Here is a 14,653-nt window from a genome sequence, read left to right as displayed (position 1 = left end):
GAGAGACAGTAGGTTTCTGTAGTTTGAGGCACCAGGGTGTGAAACCTCGATGTGGCCACCCGAGCAGACTAAAATAGGCATGAAATGCAAGGGGCCAAAAATCAGTTTTGACTCTCCCTCACTTTGAGTAAGCAGAGTAATAAATGCAGAACTGTCAGCAAGCATCTGCTCTACTCTGGAGACTTGAGGTGGATACTGTACTTTTAGGGGGAGCAGGGGAGGGACAAGTGTATATATAGCACAGTGACCCAGGATATTCTTGCAATGAGTGATCCACTCCATACACTCCAAATTACATAACTACAATTACATTTAAATAAGTGATTTTAATAGGAAACATAGTACTTCCTTTTAATTAATTAATTAATTAATTAAGCATTTTCACTCTCGGTTTTCTTTCTTTTGTTTGTTTGTTTGTTTTTTAACTCTGGGAAACGAACTAGGGGTGGTGGAAGGGGAGGAGGGCGGGGGGTGGGGGTGAATGAGTGACGGGCACTGAGGGGGGCACTTGACGGGATGAGCACTGGGTGTTATTCTGTATGTTGGCAAATTGAACACCAATAAAAAATAAATTTATTATAAAAAAAAAGTAAGAGAGATATTCAGAGTTCTGGCAATAAATTACAAGAATCCTCGTTGGTACCTTTTGTTCTTACCTCCTGTCTTTTGAGAATGAATTAACCACAGGAAAGATGTACACAGAAGACAACTGAAGTAAGAAGGAAGATTTCTTTAACATTCACAGATTACTTTTATTTTATTGTTATATTTTAAGATTTTTAAAAAAGATTTTATTTATTTATTCATGATAGATCCAGAGAGAGGCAGAGACACAGGCAGAGGGAGAAGCAGGCTCCATGCCGGGAGCCCGACGTGGGACTCGATCCTGGGACCCCGGGATCATGCCCTGAGTTGAAGGTAGACGCTCAAACGCTGAGCCACCCAGGTGTTCTAAGATTTTATTTATTTATTCATTTTAGAAAGAGAGTATGCATGAGGAGGGGCAGAGGGAAAGGGAGAAGAGGAGGGAAAGAATCTCAAGCATAACTGGTGAACTCAGAGCCAGACACGGGGTTTGATCTCATGACCCTGAGATCACAGTCCGAAATGAAACCAAGAGTTGGACGCTTAACTGACTGAGCCACCCAGGTGCCCCACAGATTTTTTTCTTTAAAAAGAACCAAGTGACACCATGTTAATTTATTTTATCTGAGAAAGAAAATACCTTTCTGTAAAATATCCCACCGGGTTCTCCTGGAACATGACATGTATTTCCAGGCTGCCTATATATGTTCAAATCTCCAAACATGGAGTTCCTTCCTGAATATCCTAGGGCTTTGGACAAGGATGGGCAAACAGATGACATCCACCTCTCTCGGGTGCCAACCACAGTCCCATACACACAGCACGGGGCCTCCACACATGCACTTTTCTGGGTGGCACATGAATGAAGTCAGGTTGGCTTTCATTTTCTTACTGCCCTGAACATGCCAAGATGCAAAATAGCAGCACAGAGAATCAGGTGGTTTAAGCCCCGTTGTCCATGTGATGGAGTCCAGTGAATGTAGTTGCCCTTAGAAACCCAAGTTCATTATCAATGCCTGTCCTCCACTTATCTTCCCATGAAAATATAAATCTGAGAACAACACTGTCGTGCTTTAAACCCCTCAGAGACGCTGTTTTGCACAGAGAATAAAATCCGGATGTCTCAGCAAGGCCAAGGGGGTCCTCAGGGATTCCCCCTTGTTGGTGTCTTAGGCTTGACTTAGACTGTTTGTCTTCTCTGAAGACCATTGTCGAGTTTTTCATACATGCGAAACCCTTTACAGCTTGGGAGTTCTTCTGTCCAGAGACCACACGGAGGTCCCTCCAACTTTCCAACCTGAACCATGAGCCCTGTTCAGTCACTTCACAGTTTCCTATACTTTTCCTTTATGTCGCCTGTCTTGGTTACGAAAATACCTAATTTTGTGTGATCCTGGAATATCTAAGCTCTAAGTAGCATGAAGGAGGAGCCCTGTCTATTTTGTTCAGTTTCCCTCTGAGCTACTTGTGGTCCATCCTCGTGGTCTCATTACGTCCTCACAATATAGGAATTAAGGAAGCGCAGCCCTATTACCTGGCACCTGACTGTCATTTTAATGAAAGTGTGTCCAGACTTCCTGAGCCTTTCTTCTTTACGAAAAGAATGCTATCTTGGGATACTCCATATTTTGCTGATTTTCATTAGCAGCTGGGAATGAATTTTCAAGCAGTTTGAATACGGTGACGTATTCATCACCAGATGGGAGGGATTACTCCTTCCTAGTCTTTTATTTATTTCTTATTTTCTATTTTTTCTTTTTAAAAAATTTAGTTAAATTCTATCAATTAACATATAGTGTATCATTAGTTTTAGAGGTAGAGTAAAATGATTCATCTGTTGCATATAACACCCAGTGCTCATCACATTGCGTGCCCCTCCTTCATGCCCATCACCCAGTTACCCCATCCTCCCAAACCCCTGCCTTCCAGCCACCCTCAGTTTGTTTCCTAGAGTTCAGAGTCTCTCATGGTTTATCTCCCTCTCTGGTTTCATCTTATTTCATTTTTCCCTCCCTTGCCCTATGATCCTCTGTTTTGTTTCTTAAATTCCACAAATGACTGAAATCCTATGATAATTGTCCTTCTCTGACTGCCTTATTTTGCTCAGCATAATACCCTCTAGTTCCTTCCATGTCAATGCAAATGGTATGATTTCATTCTTTGGATGGCTGAGTAATACTCCACTGTATGTATATACCACATCCTTCCTAGTCTTTTTTTTTTTTTTTCCTTCCTAGTCTTAAACGAGGTCTCCTAAGGACGGTTTGATCTTAGACAGCTCCCTTGACCTTGGGCAACTGTGAATTACCTCCCACGCAAAAGATGTCACGTTGATCCCCTTTTCTGGGCCCCAGCCTTAACATTTGATGAGACCATAAACAACGATAAGAGAATGCCTTTGTGTAGCGTTTCATCATTTACAAAAGGGCAGTTTCATTTTGCAGCACATTTTCCTGGGGAGAAACTGTTCCCATGGAGACTTCACTGTATCCAGGCCTCAATCTTGGGGGTCCCCACTGATCACTACTGCCCATGACCTCCTTGGTTCACCCCAAGGGTCTGTAAACTCCAGGCCATGGACCAGATCTGGTCTGCTGTCCTGCTGTCTGTCTGTATAACCTGTGAGCTGACAATGGAGTCTACATTTTCAGCTGGCAGAGAAAAAGCGTCGAAGGATGAATACTTTGTGACACAAGAAAATTCTATGGAGTTCAGATTTCAGCATCCACAAATAAATTTTTGGGGAAGTGCATCCTCTCTTATTTGTTTACTTGTCCGTGGCTTGTGCTATATCACAGCAGAGTTGAGTCGTTGGGACAGGCAGGGCCTGCAAAGCTGAAGATATTTTCCAGGTGGTCCTTTGTAAAGAGAGTTTGCCAGCACCTCACTCATGTGGGGGTTTTCTATAAGGTTTTTGCCTCGCCTGCCTGTCATCTGAGCTTCTCTCTCACCCTTCAGCATCTCGGGGTCACTGTCATTGCTTCTGGGAAGCCCCTCGACCCCTGTTTACTTGAGGAGGTCCCCATTCTTTATTTTCTTGTGATCCCCTCCCCTTCCCCTGCCTGCGCTAAGTCTTCCGTCTTTCCATCCTAACACTTGCTGTGGTTAATACCGGTGGGATTAGGGGATTCAAATCCATATTCCTCCACCAGCAGAGCTTTGTGACAGGGGGTCCGCGTCTGGTTTTGTGCAGCATTATATCAGCAATGCTCAGCAAAGCACAGAGAGATATTGATAGACCATATGACTGAGGTTTTAAGGCCATCTCACATCAAAGAAAACAACTTCATATACAAGAAAAGGAGCTTTGAGAACTCAGACAATCAGAACCCATCCTTATATCAGCAATTATTTCTGATCATGGGCCACAAGACACGGCTAATCAGATCCACAGGCAGAAACCTCCTACTTAAACTCAGGAAATCTCCCAGAGATTACTAATCAGAAGCAGATCAACCCATGTTTATACTGCTTGGCAGAAATTTTACCAAACCACGGAGCAGAAATTTTATCAAACCAAGCAACCCAAATGGGGATTTCACTTTGATTGGGCACTTATGCTACACGTTAGGGCTAATTCTATGGGCATCAGTAGTCCACTAGACCCATTTTATAGATGCGAAATGCAGGCAGAGGAGTCACATTGAGTTAGGGACAAACGGGGCTAGGCAGGGCTAGGCCACAGAAGCAGGCTCACAAAAATCCTAAAAATGCTGAGGTGTAAGAAAAGCAGAGATAAATGAACAAGCCAGACTGCTCTGCCCTAGGGTGTGGGTGGGGAAGGTGTCTTGTTATAACAGCTACTTGAGACCAACAAAGAATAACCAGACCCTAAAGAAGAAGTAAGCCATTAAAGATGTTACCAATAGTCCTTACTCAATGGTGATACCAATGGAGATGTTAAAAGTATTTAGGTTCCCTGATTAGGCTCTCAATGAAAGGCCAACCCTACAAGCCCTCAGTGGCCAACCCTGTCGGAACCCCTCTCACTCCTGAGAGCTTTCTCTGTATCTTTGCTTAATAAACTTCTATCCCTTTACTCACTCTCCTGGGTCCCCAAGATTAATTCGACTCTGTGAGACAAGAACCAAGCTCTCCCAGATCAATATCCTTGTCCAGAGTCTGTATTAAAATCTAGATCCACTTATCCCATGGCCCGATAAATGCGATAGGGTTGAGCATAAGTGTCCTTCACCACATGTTAATTGCAAAAGCTTGCCAACACTTTGGCATCCCTTGGGGCTATCAGGTGCTGTCAGACATGTGGAAAGTGGGCTCCAAAGGGCAGCTGAGGGATCCAGTAGCTGCTGATGGCTGCAGGGTACCTTACCTGGGGCTAAGGGTATGTTGACCACACAGTGCTGTGAAAATTATCCATTTAGAAGGTATTTGTCTCAAGATTTCCCTTGGGTAATCCTGAAGGGCAAAGTCATTTCGAACCTGGAAGCCCGAGATGTTGACTGCACCACCTTGTAATGTAAATCATGTCGGTCTAACTGGTTGGGGCCTCTGAGTTCAAAATCAAGTGAAAGGGTACGTGTAATAGATTGTCGTCTTCGTTGTCGTCTTCTTCTTCTTTTCTTTTTCTTTTCTTTTCTTCTTCTTCTTCTTCTTCTTTTCTTTTTTTCTTCTTCTTCTTTTCTTTTTCTTTCTTCTTCTTCTTTCTTCTTCTTTTCTTCTTCTTCTTCTTCTTCTTCTTCTTCTTCTTCTTCTTCTTCTTCTTCTTCTTCTTTTCCTCTTCTTCTTCATTGTTTTCTTCTAACGCTGGGTGATGCTTACAAACCACACATATTGAACATGGTGAACACAACACAACTTTTGGCCATCATCAGCTACACCACTCCCATCAGTAAGTTTATTGTCACCTCCATATCCAACCCGATGGGAAGCCTGGATGTTTTGTGTTTTATTTATTTATTTATTTATTTATTTATTTATTTATTTATTTATTTATTTATTTATTTTGCCTTCAACATGCAAAGAGCTTGGAAGTCATCTTTACAACAAGACAAAAGCTAAGAATCAACACCTTTGTTTGGCCTCATCAGAGAAGGGAAACCGGACACTGCAGAGTCTGGAGAGATGATGCCTTTGGGGAGAGAGACAGCCACAGAGGTGTGCTTACCTGGAGCAGAATCGCCGCAGCGGCCACACGGGGGCAGGAGCACTTGAACAGTATTTCTGATGAATTGCTGGAGGCTGAGTGTGGATAGTCTGAGGGGAGCAAAGTCCCAGGAGACCCTGTCCTTGGGGCCCCCACATTGAAGAGCCACCGATGATCCTCTTGGGTGTCTGGCAAGGGGAGGGGCAAAGTAGCTATATTGCAATGTGCCGAGGGCGTTCCCCAAAACGCAGGTCCCAGGAAAGACTTAATCAAAACCTTATTCCAACATCCATCCCCTTTAGCCTTTTGGGTCTCCTAGAAGGGCGGCGGGGAGCAGCTAGGCAACCCTTGCGAAGATCACAGGTCCACCCAAACACTAGGCTGCGATCGCAGGTTCTGTGACCCGCACGGTCCCCATCCCAGGACAGCACCGTCCTCCCTTCCACACACACAGCTGTGCAGTCATCTCTCGGCCTTCACTCACAAGCAGGGCAGCGAACCTCAGGTGTGTGTCTTACACTCCACATCTGGATCTGCTCTGCTCCCCCCCTCCACTGGTCTGGTATGTCCTTTCGAAGCTTGCAAATAATGTGAAGGGGATGGTCATAGGATTGCTGTGACTTCGGCAAGACGATGAAATCCGTGCCTGACACAGAGTAGACTTGCTGGGAATCTTAGCTGCAGCCGATAAAGGTGCTGGGTTTGGCTGTTTGGCTCCTGAGCGGGGCCTGGCGTCGTTCTCGTGATGCATGTCACTGTGCATGACCTCCCCCTCAGCAAAGGTGATTTCTCCGTCTTCCTGGGACGCTCAGCCAGCAGGGGTCCTGTGTTTTCTTGATGACGAAGAGATCTTTCTGGTTCTCCGGAGGCCACATGACCACTGGGCAAGGCCGCAGGGGCTACATTTGCTGCAATAATGCAGAGAAAGTGCAACAGGACTGCCAGGTGTGTGGCAGGCCCACACCCTTCATATGAAGCAGCTGTGATCACAGTATTGTTTTTATTCTTTTTTAAGATTTTATTTACTTATTCATGAGAGACACAGAGAGAGAGGCAGAGACACAGGCAGAGGGAGAAGCAGGCTCCATGCAGGGAGCCCGACGCAGGAGGACTCGATCCTGGGACCCTGGGACCACACCCTGAGCCGAAGGCACTGAGCCGCCCCTGACAGTATTGCATTTAATCACACAGAGAGTGTGTCATTCACTTGCAAAAAAGTAGATGACGCTATCCACTATGTTCTCCTACACTAACAACACTGTTTCTGGACTTTTCCCTTCATTCCAATCCGTGCCACGAGGCATCTATGTAAAATATCACCGGCGTGAAATAGGAGGGAAATGTTCCTATTTCATCCGTGCGTTCCATAGCCAGCTTCCATCTCCTTCCCGCCGAGGAAGATCTGAGGGCCTGGTGGATGAGCCTCAGCACCTTCTACCGGCTCCTCACAGAAGGCAGGGCATACAGGACTTCCCCAGCGTGGCTCTTTTTAGAAGAAAATTAGTTGGTTTTTTTTTTAAGGGAGGTGTGCAAAAGCTGAATCTTCTGATGCGCACGTGCATCATGCACTGTGTCCCCCGGTTTGGAATAATGCTCTGGAAACACATGCTTTCCCCCCCCATAAAAAAGCCCCCAGGGAGTACGCGATGTGACTGTTTAGGTAGGGTTACCTGTACGCGTGGTCAGTGACAAGCTGGGAGAGATGCTTTCACCTGGACAAGGGGACCCCTGGGACCCCTGGGACCCCAGCCGAGCGGGGCTGGAATAGTGAAGTGCTTTCTAAGAAAAGCAATGAGAGTGGGACCCCTGGGTGGCTCAGCAGTTGAGGGTCTGCCTTTGGCTCAGGGCGTGATCCCAGGGTCCTGGGATTGAGTCCCGCATCAGGCTACCTGCAGGGAGCCTGCTTCTTCCTCTGCCTCTCTCTCTCTCTCTCTCTCTCTCTCTCTCTGTGTCTCCTGAATAAATAAGGAAAATCTTAAAAAAAAAAAAAAAAAAAAAAGAAAGAAAGAAAAAAGCAATGAGAGCCTGACAGAAACCACTTTCTTGCCTCTCGCCATGCATCGGTGTGGCCAGCACCCCAGAGTCCTGTCTGTCGTCTCCTCCTTCTGTCTGTTTTCATGCCCAGCCCCATCCCAAGCAGACCAGACGTCAGCGGGTGCTGTGGGCCAGAAGGGGGAGGCTGCTTGCCTTTGCACTGACCTATGGTTGTGACCTCACTGTCCGAATACTTTGGCAACCAAGGGGCCACGTGAGGTTTCAAGAAATGCTCGGCCTTCAAATTCCTGCCTTGTTACAAGTTACAAAACGCTTGGTTGTCACATTGCGGTCCCTCCGGAGGTGAGTCAGGCTTCCCGCTCCTCGCTACTCACAGGTGGAGAGCTTCCCAGGCCCCCTGCCTCTCCGGGTTTGCTCTGTGACAGGCTGGTGGGCACTGCACACGCAGATGCATGTGTAACAGCCCGCTACCCACACTGTCTCACTCCTGGCGATGCCATTTCATTGGGGAGGGCCTGGGAGAGGTTTGGCTGTCAGAAGGGGGGTGCAACAGGGCCTGGGAGAGGTTTGGCTGTCAGAAGGGGGGTGGGCCTGGGGTCCCAGGCACCTACTGGGTGCTGTGCAACATGTGTGCGGTGTGTGTGCACGTGTGTGAGATGCATATGCGGTGTGTGATATGTGTGTTGCATGGACTGTATGTTGGGTATTAATGTGTGTTGTATGTGCACATGTGTGAGCATGTGTGATGTATGTGTGGTGTGTGATGTGTGTGGTGTGTGTGCACCTGTGCGATATGTGTGTGGTGTACGTCTGTGCATGTGCATGTGTGTGTTACACTCTCGCCCTTCCCAGGTGAGGGTCGGGGGCTTCAAGGGAATGACTCATATACACTGGGAAAGGGAGCAGAGGATAGCGACAGAGCCCCGCACTCTTTCCCCCAAATACTTAAGGTGCCAGTGTCTTCCTCTTGCTCCTGAACTAAGGCTGGTCACTCAGATTGTCTCGTAATCACAGAAGTTTTTTCTACAAAGTAACACTGACACATACACATTCAATGGAGGATCACTTAAGTGAAAAAGCAATTTTGTCTGTTTTTATTGGAGAAAAGTGTTTGATGTTGCACTATAAAAACTTCAAATAGAATAGGCAAATTCTACTGAATACAAACAACAAATTAAAGAAGCTACCTTATGAGTTACTATGCTTATTTTTTTATTTTATGTTTTTAAAAGATTTTATTTATTTATTTGAGAGAGAAAGATCACAGAAGGAGAGGGAGAAGCAGACTTCACATTGACCAGGGAGCCCCAGGTGGGGCTGGATCCCAGGACCCCAAGACCATGACCCAACTTGAAGGCAGACACTTAACCGGCTGAGCTGAGCCACCCAGGCGCCCCAACCATATTATGTTTAGAAGAGGGGTAGGAGATCCTAAAATGGAGATCCGAAGAAAGATGGGAAGGAAGGTCAACTGTGAGTTTGCACGGGCTCCAGGAAACTACCCTCTAACTAATTCTCATTTACAAATTCTACAAGTATATTCCATTCCAGTGGGTGACACTCGACTGGTCTAACTGGTCTACCCATGAGGTGCTATCCCACTGCCTTAATTCCTGTACTTCTATCATGAGGCTTAAAATCTGGTAGTATCATCTTCCAACTTTGCTCTTCTTTTTCATGATTTTCTTCAATATTCCAGGTCCTTTGAATTTCTCAGTCCATTAAAATTTTGAATTCGGATTGTTAATTTTTCCCAAAAATATTTGCTGGGATTTTGACAGGAATTTTACTGATATTACTACAAAATGTGAGGACCTTAAAATATTCCAATTGAGTTATATATTTCATTAAAAAACTTCTGTAGTGTCTGGTTTGCAGTATAGAGTTCATGCATATCATTGGTTAGATTTGTTCTCAAGCATTGTTATTTTCTAATATGATTTGCAATGATATTTAAATTTTTCATGTTGTGATTCTTTGTTGATAGTATCTAGACAAACACTTGATACTTCTATATTTATCATTTGTTCAGCAAATTTGGTAAATTCACTTTTTAATGCTGTTACTTCTGCAGATTCACTTTGCTTTTTAAATATACAATCATGTCATCTGTGAATAATGACAGTTTTATTTGGTTCCTTCTAACATTTAGACATTTTATTCTTTATCTTGCTTTTTTGCACTGTGTAGGGTCTCAAGCACAATGTTGGATGGAAGTGATGACAGTAGAATCCTTTTTTTTTTCTAAATTTTAGAGAAGGATTTTAATATTTCATCACTAAGTATTATATTAGCTGTTGGGTATTTTTGGTAAACATCTTCAACAGACTAAAGAAGATTCCTTCCATTTCTAGTTTGCAGAAAGTTTTTTTTTTTTTTAATATCATGAATGTTGTTGGATCCTATCGATGGCTTTTCTGCATCCACCGAGATGAACTTATCATTTTTCTCCTTTATTCTTTTAACGTAGTGCATTAAACAGATCAATTGTCAATGTTAACGCATCCTTTTATTCCTAGAATAACCTTCCTGTGACCATGATATTTTGTCTTTTATATATAGGACTGGATTTTATTTTATTTTATTTAACAACAAGTTTATACTTCAATTCCAGTTATTTAACATAAAGTGGAATTTTCGCTTCGGTGTTAATGTGGTAATTTTAAAAAAGACTTTTGCATCTATAGACAAAAGAGAGGTTGGCCCATAACTTTCCTTCCTTGAAATGACCATGTCTGGTTTTATCATCAAGATTTGGGGCACTTGGTTAGTCCAGTTGGTTAAGTGTCTGACTCTTGGTTTCAGCTTAGGTCATGACCTCAGGGTATTGCAGTGAGCCTTGTGTTGGGCTTAGTGCAGGGTCTGCTTAAGATTCTCTCCCCCTCTCGCTCTGCCCCCACCCTGTACATGCTCATTTTCTCTCTAAAGATAAATAAATAATTTAAAAAATCTTATAAAATTATTTGGGATGAGTTCCTCAGTCCTGTATTTTCTAAAACTGGTTTGTAAAAAAAAAAAAAACAAAACTTTTATTTATTCCTTAAATATTTTGAAGAGTTCACCCATGAGGTCACCTTAGTTTGAAATTTTTGGTGGAAAATTTTTAATGAGATCAACTCTTTAGAAAATACTGAATTTTTCAGGTTTTCTGATTTTTTCTGACAGTTTTAGTAGTATGTGTTTTAAAAATCTTGTCCATTTAATTTTTGAAAGAATTGGCATAAAATCATTAATAATACTTTCTTCTTATTTTTTAAAGCCCATTGGATTTGTAGTAATGTTCTTTTTAAAATATTGATACTGGTTATTTTTGTCTTTTTTCATTTTTCTTGGATGGTCTTATAGGTGGTTTAACAATACCATTAATCTTTGCAAAGTATCTACTGGCTTTATTGATTTTCTCTATTAAATGTTTGCTTTCTATTAAATTGATTTCTGTTCTTAATTTTACTCTTTCTGTCTTTTGACTTTTGTTGGGTTTAATTTTCTTTTCTTTTTTTTTTTTTAGCTTATTCAGATGCAATTTTAGATAATTAATTATTTTAAAACACATTTATTCAAAGCCATAAATTTTCTCCTGTTTCTTTGGCATTATTCTACAAGATTGGAAATGTTAAATCTTCATTATTATTTCGTTGAAAACATTTTCTAATTTCCATTTTGGTTCCTTATTTGACTCAGTGTTATTTAGACATGTGCTGTTTAATTTTCAAGTGCTTGAGAATATTTTAGTTACCTGTCATTGATAGTCCAAGTTGATCCTACTGGGGCAGAGAATGAATAGGCTTTGTATGATTTTGACTCTTTGGAATTTGCTGAGATCTACTTTATGGCCCACCCTATTCATTTATTTTGCTGAATGTTCTATATGAACTGGAAACATATGTATTTGGTATGTCAGGATTAGTTTTCCATAATGTTGATTGGGTCAATGCAATTAATCATCTTGTTTAATTCTTCTGTAGCCTATTTCCCCCCCCGGTTGTTGTCTATTCTATCAGTTACCAGGAGAGATTTGGTAAAATCTTTTTTTTTTTTTTTTTGAGATTTGGTAAAATCTTGATAGCACATTGTTTATTTTTCTTTTTACTTCTGCAAAGGTCTGTATTAGGTACATTTTAGTTGTGTTATTAAGTGCATACACATTTAGGATTAGTTTTATCTTCTGGCTCACTGGATCCTTATATTATTATGGTAGGTCCTTCCTAGTCTCTTAAACAAGAATGTTAGTACTATAGAATATGGCCGCAACAGCCTCTCCTGGTTCTGTTTGAGCATTGTAGTCACTTTCATCTTTTTACTTTTCCATGACAATATTCATATATTATTGTCTTTTGCAACCACTAAATTATTGGTGCTTGTTTTTTAATAAATTATTTGTCATTTAATTAGATTGTATAGTCCTTTTGTAGGGAATGTAATTAATAATATAGTTGATTTTAATTTTATCATCTTTTCGTTGTTTTCTATCCATCCCATCTGTTGTTGGTTTTTTAAAATTTATCCTTTCCTGATTTTTTCAAAGTTTTTCACTCTTTTAGATTTTTGTTTATATATTCTTACTATTGTTATAGCCGTACTTTAGGAAATTAATGATCATTCCAGATAAATACTTACCTTTACCACTTCTGGAATAATGGAAGAGTCCTATCCCAGTATGATTCTACCCATGCTCAGCACCTGTGTGCTTGTCCTCATACATTTGTGCTTCTGCATATGCTAGAAACCACAGAAAATACTATCATCACTTTTTGGATTAATTCGTTATTAAGATTAAGTTATTTTCGTTAAACAGTTAACATCATTTGTGTTTACCCTTGTATCGACTCCTGCCAAGACTCTTCAAAGTTCTATTCTTTTATCAAGGTTCATTTGCCTTCAGCCTGAAGAACTGCCTTTAGTATTGTTATTTATCATTCCAATCTCTGGCAGCAAATTGATTTAGCATTTACTTTCCTAAATATATCTTTATTTCATGCATTTTTGAAGGACACTTATGAATTTATGATGGAATAAAATTCTAGGTTGGAAGGTCTTTTTTTCTTCCCTCAGCAATTTAAAGACATCACCTGTTGTTTCTGGCTTCCACATATTGCTTTTTGGAAGGTTATATGTCTTTTCTTGTTGGAAAGATTTTCTTCCTGTATCTGGTTTTCACTATTTTAAATAAACCTGTTCTGGTATGATTTTTTTTTTTTTTAGAGGGAATAATTATCCTGCTGATGTCTTACTGAGTTTCTATAATATGTGGATTGAGACCTTTTATCAGTTTTGAGAAATTCTTAGCCATTATCCCTTCAAATATTTTTCTGCCCACCCTCTCTCCTCCTCGCTTTCTGGAACTCCAATTACACATTTATTAGAACTTTGAACTATGTCTTGATTTGTCCATGCTTTGAATTGTTTTTCCATTCTTTTAATGTGTTTCAGTCTAGATATTTTCCGTGTACCATCACTGAATTCATTACTGCTGTTTTCTGCTATGTTGAGTCTTCTGTTAAGTCTATACAACCTCAGATATTTATTTTTTCCATTCTATTTTATTTTATTAAAAATTTCTTTTTATTTAAATTCAATTTGCCAGCATAAGCCTCAGATATTTAAAAAAAATTCCAGAATGTCCACTTGATTATGTTGTATACTCCTACTTTACAGTAATACTCTCTATCCTTTCATTAATTTTACTAATATTTTTCTTTCTATGACTTAACATATTAATTATAGTTATTTTAAAGTCCTTGTCAACTGTGTTCAATATCTGGATCTTCTGTGTGTGTGCCTCTATTTTTTGAATATTTATCATCTTCTTTAAAATAAACTTTTTATTTTAGAATAGTTTTATGGTTACAAAAAGGTATGAAAATAATGCCAAGATTTTCTATGTGTTCTGAACCCAGTTTCCCTTATTACCATTATAATTCTTGAAAGATTTTACTTATTTATTTATTAGATAGATAGATAGATAGATAGATAGATAGATAGATAGATAGAGATTGAGAGAGAGAGAGAGAGAGAACAAGCAGGAAGGAGCAGCAGAGGAAGAGGGAGAAGCAGATGCCCCCTGAGCAAGGAGCCTGATGTGGGGCTCCATCCCAGGACCCTGGGATCATGACCTGAGCCAAAGGCAGACACTTAACCAACTGATCCACCCAGGCATCCCATTCTCATGCACATATCTAGGATACATATCGTCAATGTGACTTCATGATTGGTGTTAACCTTAGTCCTCAGCTGTGTTCTACAGACTCCTCCATATTGCACTTTTTTGGAAGGAAAATACTAAGCACAGTCCATGCTTAAGTAGGAGTTATGCTCTGCTTTCCTAAAGATAAAGTATCTACATAAATTATTTGGGATTCTTCTGCATGGGAGATTTGTCTGTTCTCTACTCACTTTTCAATCATTTGTTAATATTTGGTATAGACTAATGGGTATATATGTTATATTTTATAATCCAATATTACTTTATTTTTATGCCTAAATTATTCTAGCTTTGACCAGTTGATTCATCAGTTCCTTTGACATATCCTACAATTTCTTTTTTTTTTTTTTTGAGCATTTCTTTACATTCTGTTAACACAAAAAGCTGCAGGCTTATCTTCAGGATTTTCTGCTCTGATCCTAGAATCAGACATTTCTCCAGGGAGTCTTGGTTGCTTTGATTAGAAAGTGGTATTAGAAACCAAGTTTTGGGGCTAGATATGCTACTTGACAACTTATCGACAAACATTTCCATACATAACTGTGTCTGTATTCAGCTAAATGTGAGTTTATACTGGTGGCTCTAACTTTAATCCATTATTACCTGGATCATTCTAGCCCCCTCCTTGCTTATCTGTAACCTCCCACTGCAACAGTGGGACACCTGCCACTCTTGCTGAGTTGTGTTAGTTCTGGTATGCACCTGTAGTGTCTTCAGAATTAACCCATAGTCCTGGGGGGGAACAAGATTACCAGCCAGAGCACTGG

The sequence above is a fragment of the Canis aureus genome, chromosome 30 (genome assembly GCF_053574225.1).
Source record: "Canis aureus isolate CA01 chromosome 30, VMU_Caureus_v.1.0, whole genome shotgun sequence".
In the NCBI taxonomy this organism is placed as follows: Eukaryota; Metazoa; Chordata; class Mammalia; order Carnivora; family Canidae; genus Canis; species Canis aureus.
This window is presented reverse-complemented; position numbering follows the sequence as displayed.